Raw genomic sequence first — 21,542 nt, forward strand, 5'->3', positions numbered from 1 at the left:
TTCGAAAGATGGGGGATATCACATTGGGAAATCCATAAGTTACGATGTGTTTACTTTGACGCATATATTGCGGGGAACCCAAATGCTATTTTACGCAATGGGTTAAGAAATTATTTTGACTCAATATATCCGAATATTGGACTTCGTGATTTAGAAAAAGCGGCTAACATGCAACATAAAGAAGCATGTTATGCTTACGGATTAGTAATGTTCGCTTCTCACCAAAGTGAGAACAAGAACATCGGCCTACAACTATTAAACAAAACGTTCCCACAAGTGACGGAGTCGGTAATTGGGGTAAGAAATGAGGTTTTTAAATTGTTACGGGACTGTTGGACATTACGTAACCCTCGTCCCTTTGACGACGTTACAACACGCTGTCTTATCAACGGCCATAACGGTTATGTTCCACAAGACCAAGGATGGGAAGTAGTCCTAGTAAAACCAGAATGCATGACTTGTTTCTGGACGTATGAATTACGTGTCTTTATTGCCTTTGCTGAACGACTTGTGTACTAGCTAGAATTATCTTCACAACTATCTTGTATCAAAGTTATTGTGTGCTATATTTCATGCTTTATGTAAAATAAGCGGTATTGTAAGTTTGTAAAATATTGTATAAAAGTTTGAAAACGAAATATTATTATAATCAGTTTTTCATATAGAATTGTAGTAGTTGAATTGTATATTAGCTACTAAGTATGAACTTAACGGGTAGGTACTACCCGAATTTAAATTTATAAAATGCTAATATGAAGAAAAAGCTTTTATAAATGAGTTCATATTATGCTACAAAATACTATTAACTACTCTTAATATTCTGTATGATTAACTTGTTCCATTTGACTATTTTGAAGGAAATGGCACCGACTACTCGACACACCGTGAATATGAATGAAGAGGAATTCCGTACTTTTCTAGCTTCAAACATAGCCGCAGTACAGGCTGCGCTACATTCCAACAATAACCTTGGATCTAGCAGTACAGGAAATCGTTTAGGATGCACCTATAAAGAATTCACTGCCTGCAAACCTTTGGAATTTGATGGAACCGAAGGACCGATCGGATTGAAACGGTGGACCGAGAAGGTCGAATCGGTGTTTGCCATAAGTAAGTGTACTGAAGAGGACAAAGTGAAGTACGCTACGCATACCTTCACAGGTTCTGCGTTAACATGGTGGAATACCTATCTAGAGCAAGTGGGACAAGACGATGCGTACGCACTACCGTGGTCAGCATTCAAGCACTTGATGAACGAGAAGTACCGTCCCAGAACCGAGGTCAATAAGCTCAAGACAGAACTTAGAGGGTTACGAACCCAAGGATTTGATATTACCACGTACGAAAGACGATTCACAGAATTGTGCCTATTGTGTCCGGGAGCATTCGAAGATGAGGAAGAGAAGATCGACGCGTTTGTGAAAGGATTACCGGAAAGAATCCAAGAAGATATAAGTTCACACGAGCCCGCCTCCATACAACAGGCATGTAGAATGGCTCACAAACTAGTGAACCAGATTGAAGAAAGAATTAAAGAACAGACTGCTGAAGAGGCCAATGTGAAGCAAGTCAAAAGAAAGTGGGAGGAAAACGGTGATAAGAATCACCAATATAACAACAACAGCAATTACAACAATAATCGCAACAATTATCCCAACAATCGCAACATCAATCGCAACTACAACAAACGGCCCAACAACAACAACAACAACAACAACAACAACAACAACAGCAACTACAACAATCATCCCAACAACAATAATAACTGCAACAACAACAACAATCAGAAGCAGCTATGCCAAAGGTGTGAAAAGTATCACTCGGGGTTCTGCACCAAATTTTGCAATAAGTGTAAAAGAAATGGTCATAGCGCGGCGAAGTGTGAGGTCTACGGACCAGGGGTTAATAGAACGAAAGGAACAAATGGTGTCGGAACGAGTAATGGTGGAGCAAGTAGTGTCGGAGCAAGTTATGCCAATGTAGTTTGTTATAAATGTGGAAAACCGGGCCACATTATTAGAAATTGCCCGAACCAGGAGAACACGAATGGACAAGGCCACGGAAGAGTTTTCAATATTAATGCGGCAGAGGCACAAGAAGACCCGGAGCTTGTTACGGGTACGTTTCTTATTGACAATAAATCTGCTTACGTTTTATTTGATTCGGGTGCGGATAGAAGCTATATGAGTAGAGATTTTTGTGCTAAATTAAGTTGTCCATTGACGCCTTTGGATAGTAAATTTTTACTCGAATTAGCAAATGGTAAATTAATTTCAGCAGATAATATATGTCAGAATCGAGAAATTAAACTGGTTAGCGAAACATTTAAGATTGATTTGATACCATTAGAGTTAGGGAGTTTTGATGTGATAATCGGTATGGACTGGTTGAAAGAAGTGAAAGCAGAGATCGTTTGTCACAAAAATGCAATTCGCATTATACGAGAAAAAGGAAAACCCTTAATGGTGTACGGAGAAAAGGGCAACACGAAGCTACATCTTATTAGTAATTTGAAGGCACAAAAACTAATAAGAAAAGGTTGCTATGCTGTTCTAGCACACGTCGAGAAAGTACAAACTGAAGAAAAGAGCATCAATGATGTTCCCATTGCAAAAGAATTTCCCGATGTATTTCCGAAAGAATTACCGGGATTACCCCCACATCGATCCGTTGAATTTCAAATAGATCTTGTACCAGGAGCTGCACCAATAGCTCGTGCTCCTTACAGACTCGCACCCAGCGAGATGAAAGAACTGCAAAGCCAATTACAAGAACTTTTAGAGCGTGGTTTCATTCGACCAAGCACATCACCGTGGGGAGCTCCTGTTTTGTTTGTCAAGAAGAAAGATGGTACATTCAGGTTGTGTATCGACTACCGAGAGTTGAACAAACTTACCATCAAGAACCGCTACCCACTACCGAGAATCGACGACTTATTTGATCAACTACAAGGCTCGTCTGTTTATTCAAAGATTGACTTACGTTCCGGGTATCATCAAATGCGGGTGAAAGAAGATGATATTCCAAAGACTGCTTTCAGAACACGTTACGGTCATTACGAGTTTATGGTCATGCCATTTGGTTTAACTAATGCACCAGCTGTGTTCATGGACCTTATGAACCGAGTGTGTGGACCATACCTTGACAAGTTTGTCATTGTTTTCATTGATGACATACTTATTTACTCAAAGAATGACCAAGAACACGATGAACATTTGAGAAAGGTGTTAGAAGTATTGAGGAAGGAAGAATTGTACGCTAAGTTTTCAAAGTGTGCATTTTGGTTGGAAGAAGTTCAATTCCTCGGTCACATAGTGAACAAAGAAGGTATTAAGGTGGATCCGGCAAAGATAGAAACTGTTGAAAAGTGGGAAACCCCGAAAACTCCGAAACACATACGCCAGTTTTTAGGACTAGCTGGTTACTACAGAAGGTTCATCCAAGACTTTTCCAGCATAGCAAAACCCTTGACTGCATTAACGCATAAAGGGAAGAAATTTGAATGGAATGATGAACAAGAGAAAGCGTTTCAGTTATTGAAGAAAAAGCTAACTACGGCACCTATATTGTCATTGCCTGAAGGGAATGATGATTTTGTGATTTATTGTGACGCATCAAAGCAAGGTCTCGGTTGTGTATTAATGCAACGAACGAAGGTGATTGCTTATGCGTCTAGACAATTGAAGATTCACGAACAAAATTATACGACGCATGATTTGGAATTAGGCGCGGTTGTTTTTGCATTAAAGACTTGGAGGCACTACTTATATGGGGTCAAAAGTATTATATATATCGACCACAAAAGTCTTCAACACATATTTAATCAGAAACAACTGAATATGAGGCAGCGTAGGTGGATTGAATTGTTGAATGATTACGACTTTGAGATTCGTTACCACCCGGGAAAGGCAAATGTGGTAGCCGATGCCTTGAGCAGGAAGGACAGAGAACCCATTCGAGTAAAATCTATGAATATAATGATTCATAATAACCTTACTACTCAAATAAAGGAGGCGCAACAAGGAGTTTTAAAAGAGGGAAATTTAAAGGATGAAATACCCAAGGGATCGGAGAAGCATCTTAATATTCGGGAAGACGGAACCCGGTATAGGGCTGAAAGGATTTGGGTACCAAAATTTGAAGATATGAGAGAAATGGTACTTAGAGAAGCTCATAAAACCAGATACTCAATACATCCTGGAACGGGGAAGATGTACAAGGATCTCAAGAAACATTTTTTGTCATAACCCGTCCTTTACCATAAGAACGTGCTAGATAACGTATGATTTCATTGCGAGGTATTGACCTCTATATGCGACATTTTTAAAAGAACAACTGCATATATTTTACATTACAAACCATAATTCTTATTTTAATACAAGCTTTGGACAATAAAAAGATGATTATCGTTTAGCGATAATCTTAGACTTACAAACTTTACATGTGATGATAACAATACGATTTCTAGCATATTTTACATTACAAATCCTCCGATATGCAGTTTTATTTTTGACACAAATATGCATACTCAAGATCTTGTTTAAATTCAACATGTTGCAGCGGAAGCTTCTAATTATCACCTGAGAATAGACATGTTTAAAACGTCAACATAAAGTTGGTGAGATATAGGTTTAATGCCGGCAGCGATATAAATATAGACCACAAGATTTCATATATAAACATTTTAATAAAAATATTCTAAGTGGTTGAGCACTTGGTAACCATACTTAACATTTAATCACGTCGCATATTCCCTTTATTATGAAATCTTACTACACCGTACCAAGTGTAGTCACAAAACGAAGTACTGTGCAACCGTTGAATACTGGTCGTCCAGTCCGGTTGGGGTTGTCAGGCCCGATAGATCTATCAACAGGATTCGCGTTTACAATACCGCTGTAAATAACAGTTACCAAGCTACAGGGAAGTATGCCAGTGGTACAACTCAACGTAGAATATATTTTTCAGTTACTTGTGTCCATATCGTAAAACATAAAATACATGTATTCTCATCCCGAAATATTTAGAGTTTAAAAGTGGGACTATATACTCACTTTTGTCTTGAAGATATGTAATTTCGACTTGGTCTCCGATTGATATCACGAACCTATCCATATATAGTTTATCAATATATTTCCATTTTAAACAATCGTCACATATATATACTTATTATACTTTTAATACTTTTAATAATTCCTTAGTCCGTAGTTAGAAGTCCGATGTTAGTAATTCAATTTTAATGGTTCATTTTTAGGTGTTTAATAAACCCCCAATGAAATAAATAAAAACCCCCATCGTATATGTATTGGTCGAGATTAATCTTGACCCACGGTACCGGTGTTGTCAAATGACGTGTTGCGTACATAAAGTACCGGTGTTGTCAAATGACGTGTTGCGTACAATCATGGGAATCTTATGATTAATCTTCTCGTATTGTTTACGGGTGATCCTGAACCATATAAAATTAAATTATGAGTACATATATATGAAATATCATGTTATTTTAAAAATATGTGATTTATTTAATTTTCTCCAATTATTTTCGTAGCTAAACTAGTCTTAGATATCCGATCTCGTTTTGGTCATAGTTTCTTCGTTACAACTCCGTTTTCGTTGGTTCAACTTGCCACTTCCTTGGATCGAGTCCCTCTTTAAGAATATGAACTGTAAATACCTTAGTTTGTATTCGAAATCACAGGTCATAGGTCAAACTTTAGTGAAACTCATGAAGTTAATCATTTTTGTTACAAAAATATCATTTAATGACCATTTTTCTAAAAATACTTATACTTTGAATTAAATCATGAAATTTTTATGTGTTAACATATTCATAAGAAATATCATTTTTCCAGAATATAAACCTCCAATTCAAAGTTCAAGATGGTTTTTAATTATCCAACCCAAAACAGCCCCCGGTTACACTCCGACGTCGTAAATTCAGTTTTTAAGGTGTTCTTTGAAAAACCAAGTTATACCTTGTTAAATTAGCATATATTTATGTTATATTACAGGTCTTGAAGTATTTTAAAAGTTAAGTTAGAAGGATCTATTTAGTTTGCAAACAAGTTTGAAAACATTCAAACTATGTTCTTGTTGTTAAAATTTTATACCACAAAATAAGATAGCTATATATATATGAATCGAATAAGGTTATGAACATAGTTACTACCTCAAGTTCCTTGGACAAGGTTGCTGTAAAAGAGGAGTAAAAAGCTAGAACCAAAAGGGTGATGGAATTGGATGAAAGATTGGAAGTAAGTTTGTGTTCTTGGAAGGATTTCTTGAAGTGTTGTTGTAAGAGTTTTATTATGGTGATTAAGTGATGTTTTTGAAGCTAGATATTCATGGTATCTTGCTGGGATTATGATGAACACTTAAGGTTCTTAGGATTGTGTTTTGTTTAGAGAAAATGAGGTAGTAAAGATTGAAAATGGATGGAGTATATAAAGTCTTAAAAAAACGTTTTTCATGGGAAACATGGACAAGATTTTCAAGTTGTTATTTTGTGAAATTAGTCAACAAACTTCCAAATTCTAATTACCTCTCATCTAGGGCAGTAATAATGGCTAGTTAGGTGGTGATTTGATGTGTATATACTAATAGTAAATACGTATAGAAGCTAGGTATGATACGAGTACATATACTCTAGATATACGTATAGAAATCTTGTGAAAAATGGAATGAGAATTCAAATATAGCTATCTTTTGTGAATACACTTATATTGTTTTATGTATTTAAGTCCTTAAAAAGTGATTAAATACATTACATATACGATATATGTATAAACATTATAGGTCGTAAGTATTTATGTCAAATAACGTTACGTATGATTATCGTTTTGAAAACTTAAGTTAGTAGTTTCAAAATATACTTATAACTTATTGTTATTAATACAAAATGAGATATTACAACATTCTTAGATCATGTTAAATATGTATATATACATATATATACACAAACGTATAATTATCATATGTTATATAGTTCGTGATATCATCGGTCAAACTAGACGGTCAATCGTTGTGTAAAACTCATTTCAAAAACATAATTCTCAACAATTTGGATTGCTTATCATGTTGGTAAGGTTTAATTTATGTAAATATTATTCTTATAAGTATAGAACGATCGAAAAAGTGCGGGTCATTACAGTACCTACCCGTTAAATAAATTTCGTCCCGAAATTTTAAAATTGTACCTATTTTGCGTCATCGAGAAACAAGTGTGGATACTTTTGTTTCATCTGATCCTCTCGTTCCCAAGTAAACTCGGGACCCCTTCGAGCATTCCAACGAACCTTAACGATCGGTATGTTGCTCTGCTTGAGCTGTTTAACTTCACGATCCATGATTTCGATTGGTTCTTCGATGAGTTGTAGTTTCTCGTCGACATGGATTTCTTCAATAGGAATGGTGAGGTCTTCCTTTGCAAGACACTTCTTAAGGTTTGAGACGTGAAAAGTATTATGTACTCCGGCGAGTTGTTGCGGTAGCTCGAGTCGATAAGCTACCGGTCCAATGCGTTCGATGATCTTGAACGGGCCTACGTACCTTGGGTTCAATTTACCCCTTTTGCCGAAACGTATTACACCTTTCCATGGTGACACTTTTAACATAACCATGTCCCCAATCTGAAACTCTAATGGTTTCCTTCGGACATCGGCGTAGCTCTTTTGGCGACTACGGGCTGTTTTCAATCTCTCCTTGATTTGTACTATCTTCTCAGTCGTTTCGTGTATGATCTCGGGACCAGTTAATTGTCGATCTCCTACTTCATTCCAACAGATAGGAGATCTACACTTCCTCCCATGCAGTGCTTCAAATGGCGCAGCTTTAATGCTCGCTTGATAACTATTATTATACGAGAATTCTGCTAACGATAAATACTTATCCCATCCGTTTCCAAAATCGATCACACATGCCCTGAGCATGTCTTCAAGAGTCTGAATTGTTCTTTCACTCTGCCCGTCAGTTTGCGGATGATATGCGGTGCTCATATCCAAACGAGTTCCTAGGGCCTCCTGTAGTGATTGCCAGAACTTTGAGGTAAATCTACTATCACGATCGGATATAATGGAAATAGGTATTCCATGCCTTGAAACAATTTCCTTTATATACAATCGTAATAGTTTCTCCATTCTATCCGTTTCCTTTATAGGCAAGAAATGTGCAGATTTGGTAAGACGATCAACAATTACCCAAATGGTGTCGTATCCCCAGGCAGTCTTTGGTAACTTCGTGATGAAATCCATGGTAATACCATCCCATTTCCATTCTGGGATTTCTGGTTATTGAAGTAACCCTGACGGCTTCTGGTGTTCTGCTTTGACTTTGGAACAAGTTAAACACTCCCCAACATATGTTGCAACGTCTGTCTTTAAATTAGGCCACCAATAATGTGTCTTAAGATCTTGGTACATCTTTCCAACTCCAGGATGTATCGAGTATCTTGTCTTATGTGCCTCATTCAATATCAACTTCCTTAATCCACCCAACTTCGGTACCCAAATACGGTTTGCAAAATATCGAATTCCGTCTTCCCGTATAACGAGTTGCTTCTCATACTTCTTCATTATTTCATTTCTTATGTTTTCTTTAGTAAGTGCTTCTCGTTGAACTTCTTTGATTTGTGAGTTGAGATTCATGCGAATTTTTATATTCATTGCTCGTACTCGAATTGGTTCTCGTTCCTTTCTGCTTAGAGCATCGGCCACCACGTTCGCCTTCCCGGGATGATAACGAATTTCACAATCATAGTCGTTTATCAGCTCGACCCACCTACGTTGCCTCATGTTCAACTGTTTCTGATCAAAAATATGTTGAAGACTTTTATGATCAGTAAACACAGTGCATTTAACCCCATACAAGTAGTGTCTCCATATCTTCAATGCAAACACGACTGCTCCCAGTTCTAGGTCATGCGTCATATAATTCTGCTCGTGAATCTTCAATTGTCGGGATGCGTATGCAATAACTTTCTTCCGTTGCATAAGAACGCAACCAAAACCTTGTCGTGAAGCGTCACAATATATCTCAAAATCATCGTTCCCTTCAGGTAACGATAAAATAGGTGCCGTGGTCAACTTCTTCTTGAGTAATTGAAATGCGTTCTCCTGCTCCGAGGTCCATTCGTATATCTTCCCTTTTTGCGTTAACGCTGTCAACGGCTTAGCTATTCGGGAAAAATCTTGAATAAACCTTCTATAATAACCGGCTAAACCCAAAAATTGGCGTATCTGCATTGGTGTCTTAGGAGTCTCCCATTTTTCAATGGCTTCAATTTTTGCTGGATCAACGTGAATTCTTTTGCTACTAACAACGTAGCCAAGAAATTGCACTTCTTTCAACCAGAAAGCACATTTAGAAAATTTAACATATAGCTGTTCTTTTCTCAACAACTCTAATATCAACCTTAAATGCTGCTCATGCTCTTGCTCACTCTTGGAATAGATAAGAATATCATCAATGAAAACGATAACAAACTTATCTAAATATGGACTACAAACTCGATTCATGAGGTCCATGAATACAGCTGGCGCATTCGTCAATCCAAACGGCATGACCAAAAATTCGTAATGACCGTAGCGTGTCCGAAAAGCAGTTTTCGGTATATCTTCTTCTTTGACGCGTAGTTAATGATAGCCCGATCTTAGGTCGATTTTCGAATAAACACATCATCCTTGCAGTTGATCAAATAAGTCATCAATTCTCGGTAGTGGATACCGATTCTTGATAGTTAACTTATTTAATTCACGATAATCTATACACATCCTAAAAGATCCATCTTTCTTTTTAACAAATAGAATCGGAGCTCCCCACGGTGAAGTACTTGGTCGTATGAATCCATGATCCAGTAATTCTTTTAACTGACTCTGAAGTTCTTTTAACTCGGACGGTGCAAGTCTATATGGAGCACGAGCCACTGGTGCAGCTCCTGGTACTAAATCTATTTGAAATTCTACAGATCTAAATGGAGGTAATCCCGGCAACTCTTCCGGAAAGACTTCAGGAAAATCTCTTGCCACAGGCACGTCATTGATGCACTTCTCTTTTTCTTTCTTTTCGACTTTATTAACATGTGCTAAGATAGCATAGCACCCTTTCTTCAAGCACTTTTGAGCTTTCAAATAACTAATGAGTTTTAGCTTTGAGTTACCCTTCTCTCCATAAATCATTACTGGCGTTTTATTCTTACGAGGAATGCGAATTGCCTTCTTGGCGCACACAAATTCAGCTCCTATTTTGGACATCCAGTCCATGCCGACTATTACATCAAAACTTCCTAATTCTACGGGTATCAAATCAATCTTAAATGTTTCTCCGGCTAAATTTATTTTACAATCACGGCAAATTTTATCGGCTTTAATTAGTTTACCATTAGCTAACTCAATCATGTACTTAGCATCTAGAGGTAATGATGAACAATTCAATTTAGCGTGAAAGTCTCTACACACGTAACTTCTATCAGCACCAGTATCAAATATAATAGATGCGGATAAGTTATTAATGGTAAACATACCCGTAACAAGCTCCGGGTCTTCACACGCCTCTCTAGCATTAATAACAAATGCCCTCCCTCGTGCAGGTCCGATATTCTTCTCTGGATTCGGGCACTGGCTCTTATAATGACCCTGTTTCCCACATCCATTACAAGTAACAGTAGCCAAAGCAGTTCTATTTGCATTAGTGGCAGGAATCTTGGTACCATTTGTATTTGTAATGAGAGCCCTACAATCTTCAGCAAGATGACCCTTTCGATTACATTTGTTGCATACCACATTACAGTAACCAGAGTGATGTTTGTGGCATCGGTTGCATAAAGGATTTTGTCCTTTGTAACCAAAGCTTAAACCACTACCCGCGCCTTGCGTGATTTCTTGTTTCTTAAAAGATTGTTGTTGGTTACCTCGATCATAATTTCCATTCCACTTTCTTTTGTTACCTGATACCTTCACATCAGTATTGGATACTTTCTTATCCATGATGACCTGATCCATTAGCTCGTTTGCCATGGTTATAGCTTCATGAATTGTCTTAGGTTTCGATGCTGTAACATTTGCCTTGACCTTTTTGGGCAAACCATCTTTGTACATTTCAATCTTCCGTTCTTCGGTTGGAACCAATTCAGGACATAGCAAAACTAATTCCATGAATCGCTGATTGTAGTTGGTGATTTCAGTACCAACAACCTTCAGGCTTCGTAATTCATCTTCCAACTTCCTAACCTCGTTCCTTGGACAATGCTCGTTGATTAACATTGTTTTGAATTCTTCCCAAGGAGTATCATAAGCTACATCTCCTCCTACAGCCTTCACATAATTTTTCCACCACGTGAGTGAACTATCTTGTAAAGTGCACGATGCATACTTGGTCATGTCCTTTTCAACACAACCACTTATTTTAAACACAGTCTCCATCTTTTCTATCCACCGGGTTAAACCGATCGGTCCTTCCGTTCCACTGAATGATGAGGGCTTGCAAGCTTGAAAAGTTTTGTAAGTGCACCCCACACGAGGATTTGGGTTAACTGCAGCACCTCTTGCAGCCTCGACCCATAACATTCTGTCGTTCACTCGCTGATTGATGAGTTCCTGGATTTCTTGTTCCGTCATTCGGTTCAATCACGCCATATTCTTCTATAAGAATGAAAAGAAAATAATTATTCACATGAAATATTATAGATGTAGTGTATATTTACAGTACATTATAGCTTATTAATAATATGAACCAGGTATTATTATAAAAGCCTTTTCTTCTTATTAGCGTTTTATAATTATATCTAGGGTAGTACCTACCCGTTAATGTCCATACTTAATAGCTTAGTACAGAACCAATTACTACCATCTAAATAATACTTAACCATGGAAAATTATTGCATTTCATACTTCACTATTTTACATATGCTTATCTTACATCGAACATTAAGCAAACCACACTAATAATATTATACAAAACATTATATGATCCCATGGTTTAATACGGCAGCGCATCGTTTGGTCTATTTTCTAGGACGTTTAGGTTCAAAGAATCGCTTAACGCTTATCCTGGCTGTCTGCCTATATTTTGTCTGTGGGACTGAAGAACTGGATGCCGGGATAGAACGAATAGGAATAGCGGGAATAGGGGTGGTAGTGTCTAGTGGAGTTGGTGCCACATCATCCTTACTAAACTCGGGATTTGAATTTTCTAATTCATTAGCCTTTCGTTTCTTTCCTAGTTCGAACTCGTCTTTTGTAATTTCCTGTATTTCTTCCTCGGGTTCACTTTCCTCCTCGGGTTCACTTTCCGGGTTCTCTATAGTCGGTTCATCCGGAATTTGTGAGTCTTCCCCAAAGATATTATTTTCGTCATCGGATAGGTTAATGACTGGAACACCATCTGAAGATTCTGGTTCAGAGTCGCTGAATGTGATGACAAGTTTTGAGCCCGACATCTATCAAACAACAACTAACCCATTAGTACTACATAATATTTACATATAAATTTTAACCAACAATGATAAGCAATGGTTTTTAAATCAGACCCGGTCAAAGTCCAGACTTACTAATGTATCCTAACGACTTATCAGTTAGACACACTAATGCAAACCTGGTTCGCTAAGACCACCGCTCTGATACCACATGTCATAACCCGTCCTTTACCATAAGAACGTGCTTGATAACGTATGATTTCATTGCGAGGTATTGACCTCTATATGCGACATTTTTAAAAGAACAACTGCATATATTTTACATTACAAACCATAATTCTTATTTTAATACAAGCTTTAGACAATAAAAAGATGATTATCGTTTAGCGATAATCTTAGACTTACAAACTTTACATGTGATGATAACAATACGATTTCTAGCATATTTTACATTACAAATCCTCCGATATGCAGTTTTATTTTTGACACAAATATGCATACTCAAGATCTTGTTTAAATTCAACATGTTGCAGCGGAAGCTTCTAATTATCACCTGAGAATAGACATGTTTAAAACGTCAACATAAAGTTGGTGAGATATAGGTTTAATGCCAGCAGCGATATAAATATAGACCACAAGATTTCATATATAAACATTTTAATAAAAATATTCTAAGTGGTTGAGCACTTGGTAACCATACTTAACATTTAATCACGTCGCATATTCCCTTTATTATGAAATCTTACTACACCGTACCAAGTGTAGTCACAAAACGAAGTACTGTGCAACCGTTGAATACTGGTCGTCCAGTCCGGTTGGGGTTGTCAGGCCCGATAGATCTATCAACAGGATTCGCGTTTACAATACCGCTGTAAATAACAGTTACCAAGCTACAGGGAAGTATGCCAGTGGTACAACTCAACGTAGAATATATTTTTCAGTTACTTGTGTCCATATCGTAAAACATAAAATACATGTATTCTCATCCCGAAATATTTAGAGTTTAAAAGTGGGACTATATACTCACTTTTGTCTTGAAGATATGTAATTTCGACTTGGTCTCCGATTGATATCACGAACCTATCCATATATAGTTTATCAATATATTTCCATTTTAAACAATCGTCACATATATATACTTATTATACTTTTAATACTTTTAATAATTCCTTAGTCCGTAGTTAGCAGTCCGATGTTAGTAATTCAATTTTAATGGTTCATTTTTAGGTGTTTAATAAACCCCCAATGAAATAAATAAAAACCCCCATCGTATATGTATTGGTCGAGATTAATCTTGACCCACGCTACCGGTGTTGTCAAATGACGTGTTGCGTACATAAAGTACCGGTGTTGTCAAATGACGTGTTGCGTACAATCATGGGAATCTTATGATTAATCTTCTCGTATTGTTTACGGGTGATCCTGAACCATATAAAATTAAATTATGAGTACATATATATGAAATATCATGTTATTTTAAAAATATGTGATTTATTTAATTTTCTCCAATTATTTTCGTAGCTAAACTAGTCTTAGATATCCGATCTCGTTTTGGTCATAGTTTCTTCGTTACAACTCCGTTTTCGTTGGTTCAACTTGCCACTTCCTTGGATCGAGTCCCTCTTTAAGAATATGAACTGTAAATACCTTAGTTTGTATTCGAAATCACAGGTCATAGGTCAAACTTTAGTGAAACTCATGAAGTTAATCATTTTTGTTACAAAAATATCATTTAATGACCATTTTTCTAAAAATACTTATACTTTGAATTAAATCATGAAATTTTTATGTGTTAACATATTCATAAGAAATATCATTTTTCCAGAATATAAACCTCCAATTCAAAGTTCAAGATGGTTTTTAATTATCCAACCCAAAACAGCCCCCGGTTACACTCCGACGTCGTAAATTCAGTTTTTAAGGTGTTCTTTGAAAAACCAAGTTATACCTTGTTAAATTAGCATATATTTATGTTATATTACAGGTCTTGAAGTATTTTAAAAGTTAAGTTAGAAGGATCTATTTAGTTTGCAAACAAGTTTGAAAACATTCAAACTATGTTCTTGTTGTTAAAATTTTATACCACAAAATAAGATAGCTATATATATATGAATCGAATAAGGTTATGAACATAGTTACTACCTCAAGTTCCTTGGACAAGGTTGCTGTAAAAGAGGAGTAAAAAGCTAGAACCAAAAGGGTGATGGAATTGGATGAAAGATTGGAAGTAAGTTTGTGTTCTTGGAAGGATTTCTTGAAGTGTTGTTGTAAGAGTTTTATTATGGTGATTAAGTGATGTTTTTGAAGCTAGATATTCATGGTATCTTGCTGGGATTATGATGAACACTTAAGGTTCTTAGGATTGTGTTTTGTTTAGAGAAAATGAGGTAGTAAAGATTGAAAATGGATGGAGTATATAAAGCCTTAAAAAACGTTTTTCATGGGAAACATGGACAAGATTTTCAAGTTGTTATTTTGTGAAATTAGTCAACAAACTTCCAAATTCTAATTACCTCTCATCTAGGGCAGTAATAATGGCTAGTTAGGTGGTGATTTGATGTGTATATACTAATAGTAAATATGTATAGAAGCTAGGTATGATACGAGTACATATACTCTAGATATACGTATAGAAATCTTGTGAAAAATGGAATGAGAATTCAAATATAGCTATCTTATGTGAATACACTTATATTGTTTTATGTATTTAAGTCCTTAAAAAGTGATTAAATACATTACATATACGATATATGTATAAACATTATAGGTCGTAAGTATTTATGTCAAATAACGTTACGTATGATTATCGTTTTGAAAACTTAAGTTAGTAGTTTCAAAATATACTTATAACTTATTGTTATTAATACAAAATGAGATATTACAACATTCTTAGATCATGTTAAATATGTATATATACATATATATACACAAACATATAATTATCATATGTTATATAGTTCGTGATATCATCGGTCAAACTAGACGGTCAATCGTTGTGTAAAACTCATTTCAAAAACATAATTCTCAACAATTTGGATTGCTTATCATGTTGGTAAGGTTTAATTTATGTAAATATTATTCTTATAAGTATAGAACGATCGAAAAAGTGCGGGTCATTACATTTTTGGTGGCCGGGTATGAAAGCCGATGTTGCTAAATATGTAGGAGAATGTTTGACATGTTCTAAGGTCAAAGCTGAGCATCAGAAACCATCAGGTCTACTTCAACAACCCGAAATCCCGGAATGGAAATGGGAAAACATTACCATGGATTTCATCACTAAATTGCCAAGGACTGCAAGTGGTTTTGATACTATTTGGGTAATAGTTGATCATCTCACCAAATCAGCACACTTCCTGCCAATAAGAGAAGATGACAAGATGGAGAAGTTAGCACGACTGTATTTGAAGGAAGTCATCTCCAGACATGGAATACCAATCTCTATTATCTCTGATAGGGATGGCAGATTTATTTCAAGATTCTGGCAGACATTATAGCAAGCATTAGGAACTCGTCTAGACATGAGTACTGCCTATCATCCACAAACTGATGGGCAGAGCGAAAGGACGATACAAACACTTGAAGACATGCTACGAGCATGTGTTATTGATTTCGGAAATAGTTGGGATCGACATCTACCGTTAGCAGAATTTTCCTACAACAACAGCTACCATTCAAGCATTGAGATGGCGCCGTTTGAAGCACTTTATGGTAGAAAGTGCAGGTCTCCGATTTGTTGGAGTGAAGTGGGGGATAGACAGATTACGGGTCCGGAGATTATACAAGAAACTACCGAGAAGATCATCCAAATTCAACAACGGTTGAAAACCGCCCAAAGTCGACAAAAGAGCTACGCTGACATTAAAAGAAAAGATATAGAATTTGAAATTGGAGAGATGGTCATGCTTAAAGTTGCACCTTGGAAAGGCGTTGTTCGATTTGGTAAACGAGGAAAATTAAATCCAAGGTATATTGGGCCATTCAAGATTATTGATCGTGTCGGACCAGTAGCTTACCGACTTGAGTTACCTCAACAACTCGCGGCTGTACATAACACTTTCCACGTCTCGAATTTGAAGAAATGTTCTACTAAAGAAGATCTCACTATTCCGTTAGATGAAATCCAAATCAACGAAAAACTTCAATTCATCGAAGAACCCGTCGAAATAATGGATCGTGAGGTTAAAAGACTTAAGCAAAACAAGATACCAATTGTTAAGGTTCGATGGAATGCTCGTAGAGGACCCGAGTTCACCTGGGAGCGTGAAGATCAAATGAAGAAGAAATACCCGCATCTATTTCCAGAAGATTCGTCAACACCTTCAACAGCTTAAAATTTCGGGACGAAATTTATTTAACGGGTAGGTACTGTAGTGACCCGAACTTTTCCATGTTTATATATATTAATTGAGATTGATATTTACATGATTAAATGTTTCCAACATGTTAAGCAATCAAACTTGTTAAGACTTGATTAATTGAAATATGTTTCATATAGACAATTGACCACCCAAGTTGACCGGTGATTCACGAACGTTAAAACTTGTAAAAACTATATGATGACATATATATGGATATATATATATATAGTTAACATGATACCATGATAAGTAAACATATCATTAAGTATATTAACAATGAACTACATATGTAAAAACAAGACTACTAACTTAATGATTTTTAAACGAGACATATATGTAACGATTATCGTTGTAAAGACATTTAATGTATATATATATCATATTAAGAGATATTCATACATGATAATATCATGATAATATAATAATTTAAAATCTCATTTGATATTATAAACATTGGGTTAACAACATTTAACAAAATCGTTAACCTAAAGGTTTCAAAACAACACTTACATGTAACGACTAACGATGACTTAACGACTCAGTTAAAATGTATATACATGTAGTGTTTTAATATGTATTTATACACTTTTGAAAGACTTCAATACACTTATCAAAATACTTCTACTTAACAAAAATGCTTACAATTACATCCTCGTTCAGTTTCATCAACAATTCTACTCGTATACACCCGTATTCGTACTCGTACAATACACAGCTTTTAGATGTATGTACTATTGGTATATACACTCCAATGATCAGCTCTTAGCAGCCCATGTGAGTCACCTAACACATGTGGGAACCATCATTTGGCAACTAGTATGAAATATCTCATAAAACTACAAAAATATGAGTAATCATTCATGACTTATTTACATGAAAACAAAATTACATATCCTTTATATCTAATCCATACACCAACGACCAAAAACACCTACAAACACTTTCATTCTTCAATTTTCTTCATCTAATTGATCTCTCTCAAGTTCTATCTTCAAGTTCTAAGTGTTCTTCATAAATTCCAAAAGTTCTAGTTTCATAAAATCAAGAAAACTTTCAAGTTTGCTAGCTCACTTCCAATCTTGTAAGGTGATCATCCAACCTCAAGAAATCTTTGTTTCTTACAGTAGGTTATCATTCTAATACAAGGTAATAATCATATTTAAACTTTGGTTCAATTTCTATAACTATAACAATCTTATTTCAAGTGATGATCTTACTTGAACTTGTTTTCGTGTCATGATTCTGCTTCAAGAACTTCGAGCCATCCAAGGATCCGTTGAAGCTAGATCCATTTTTCTCTTTTCCAGTAGGTTTATCCAAGGAACTTAAGGTAGTAACGATGTTCATAACATCATTCGATTCATACATATAAAGCTATCTTATTCGAAGGTTTAAACTTGTAATCACTAGAACAAAGTTTAGTTAATTCTAAACTTGTTCGCAAACAAAAGTTAATCCTTCTAACTTGACTTTTAAAATCAACTAAACACATATTCTATATCTATATGATATGCTAACTTAATGATTTAAAACCTGGAAACACGAAAAACACCGTAAAACCGGATTTACGCCGTCGTAGTAACACCGCGGGCTGTTTTGGGTTAGTTAATTAAAAACTATGATAAACTTTGATTTAAAAGTTGTTATTCTGAGAAAATGATTTTTATTATGAACATGAAACTATATCCAAAAATTATGGTTAAACTCAAAGTGGAAGTATGTTTTCTAAAATGGTCATCTAGACGTCGTTCTTTCGACTGAAATGACTACCTTTACAAAAATGACTTGTAACTTATTTTTACGACTATAAACCTATACTTTTTCTGTTTAGATTCATAAAATAGAGTTTAATATGAAACCATAGCAATTTGATTCACTCAAAACGGATTTAAAATGAAGAAGTTATGGGTAAAACAAGATTGGATAATTTTTCTCATTTTAGCTACGTGAAAATTGGTAACAAATCTATTCCAACCATAACTTAATCAACTTGTATTGTATATTATGTAATCTTGAGATACCATAGACACGTATACAATGTTTCGACCTATCATGTCGACACATCTATATATATTTCGGAACAACCATAGACACTCTATATGTGAATGTTGGAGTTAGCTATACAGGGTTGAGGTTGATTCCAAAATATATATAGTTTGAGTTGTGATCAATACTGAGATACGTATACACTGGGTCGTGGATTGATTCAAGATAATATTTATCGATTTATTTCTGTACATCTAATTATGGACAACTAGTTGTAGGTTACTAATGAGGACAGCTGACTTAATAAACTTAAAACATCAAAATATATTAAAAGTGTTGTAAATATATTTTGAACATACTTTAATATACATGTATATATTGTTATAGGTTCGTGAATCAACAGTGGCCAAGTCTTACTTCTCGACGAAGTAAAAATCTGTGAAAGTGAGTTATAGTCCCACTTTTAAAATCTAATATTTTTGGGATGAGAATACATGCAGGTTTTATAAATGATTTACAAAATAGACACAAGTACGTGAAACTACATTCTATGGTTGAATTATCGAAATCGAATATGCCCCTTTTTATTAAGTCTGGTAATCTAAGAATTAGGGAACAGACACCCTAATTGACGCGAATCCTAAAGATAGATCTATTGGGCTTAACAAACCCCATCCAAAGTACCGGATGCTTTAGTACTTCGAAATTTATATCATATCCGAAGGGTGTCCCGGAATGATGGGGGATATTCTTATATATGCATCTTGTTAATGTCGGTTACCAGGTGTTCACCATATGAATGATTTTTATCTCTATGTATGGGATGTGTATTGAAATATGAAATCTTGTGGTCTATTATTATGATTTGATATATATAGGTTAAACCTATAACTCACCAACATTTTTGTTGACGTTTTAAGCATGTTTATTCTCAGGTGATTATTAAGAGCTTCCGCTGTCGCATACTTAAATAAGGACGAGATTTGGAGTCCATGCTTGTATGATATTGTGTAAAAACTGCATTCAAGAAACTTATTTTGTTGTAACATATTTGTATTGTAAACCATTATGTAATGGTCGTGTGTAAACAGGATATTTTAGATTATCATTATTTGATAATCTACGTAAAGCTTTTTAAACCTTTATTGATGAAATAAAGGTTATGGTTTGTTTTAAAAGGAATGCAGTCTTTGAAAAACGTCTCATATAGAGGTCAAAACCTCGCAACGAAATCAATTAATATGGAACGTTTTTAATCAATAAGAACGGGACATTTCACTCGCGGACCGCGGATATCTCGAAACCTATAAATAGAGAGCTTGGCCTCTCATTTAGAGGTTGTTGATTCTCTGCCATTTTGCCTAAGCCTTTGTAATTTCCACTTGTGATCTAGCCCAAGGGATTTTGACATTGCGAAAAGGTGAATTAAGCTAATTAACAATCAAGACCGGGTCGGGGTGGATGATCACTTGATAGTTAAAGTGAAAGACGATCATCGGGACCCAAAATAATCATCAAACATTCCATCCTCCATTACAATCTTATTGCACTCAATCCGTAATTAAGTAACATCATTAATCATGGATTGATCAGTAACCGACATTAACAAGATGCATATATAAGAATATCCCCATCATTCCGGGACACCCTTCGGATATGATATAAATTTCGAAGTACTAAAGCATCTGGTACTTTGGATGGGGTTTGTTAGGCCCAATAGATCTATCTTTAGGATTCGCGTCAATTAGGGTGTATGTTCCCTAATTCTTAGATTACCAGACTTAATAAAAAGGGGCATATTCGATTTCGATAATTCAACCATAGAATGTAGTTTCACGTACTTGTGTCTATTTTGTAAATCATTTATAAAACCTGCATGTATTCTCATCCCAAAAATATTAGATTTTAAAAGTGGGACTATAACTCACTTTCACAGATTTTTACTTCGCCGGGAAGTAAGACTTGGCTACTGGTCGATTCACGAGCCTATAACAAATATGTACATATATATCAAAGTATGTTCAAAATATATTTACAACACTTTTAATACATTTTGATGTTTTAAGTTTATTAAGTCAGCTGTCCTCGTTAGTAACCTACAACTAGTTGTCCACAGTTAGATGTAAATCGATATATATTATCTTGAATCAATCCACGACCCAGTGTATACACGTCTCAAGCTAGATCACAACTCAAAGTATATATATATTTGGAATCAACCTCAACCCTGTATAGCTAACTCCAACATTACTGCATATAGAGTGTCTATGGTTGTTCCAAATAATATATATACATGGGTCGATATGATATGTCAAAACATTTGCATACGTGTCTATGGTATCCCAAGATTACATAATATATTAGAATACATGTATAATACAATATAAGTTAGCTAGGATATGATTTGTATAGAATTGTTAATATTTCCCGTAGCTACAAAAATAAAAAAAATATCCAATCTTGTTTTACCCATAACTTCTTCATTTTAAATCCGTTTTGAGTGAATCAAATTGCTATGGTTTCATATTGAACTCTATTTTATGAATCTAAACAGAAAAAGTATAGGTTTATAGTCGGAAATTGATGCGGGTGTGCTGGGCAATGTAACCAGCAACACATCCAGCTCGAGCTCAAAAGATGTTACTGTAGTGACCCGAACTTTTCCATGTTTATATATATTAATTGAGATTGATATTTACATGATTAAATGTTTCCAACATGTTAAGCAATCAAACTTGTTAAGACTTGATTAATTGAAATAGGTTTCATATAGACAATTGACCACCCAA

This window comes from Rutidosis leptorrhynchoides, chromosome 11 (assembly GCF_046630445.1).
Source record: "Rutidosis leptorrhynchoides isolate AG116_Rl617_1_P2 chromosome 11, CSIRO_AGI_Rlap_v1, whole genome shotgun sequence".
Taxonomy (NCBI): Eukaryota; Viridiplantae; Streptophyta; class Magnoliopsida; order Asterales; family Asteraceae; genus Rutidosis; species Rutidosis leptorrhynchoides.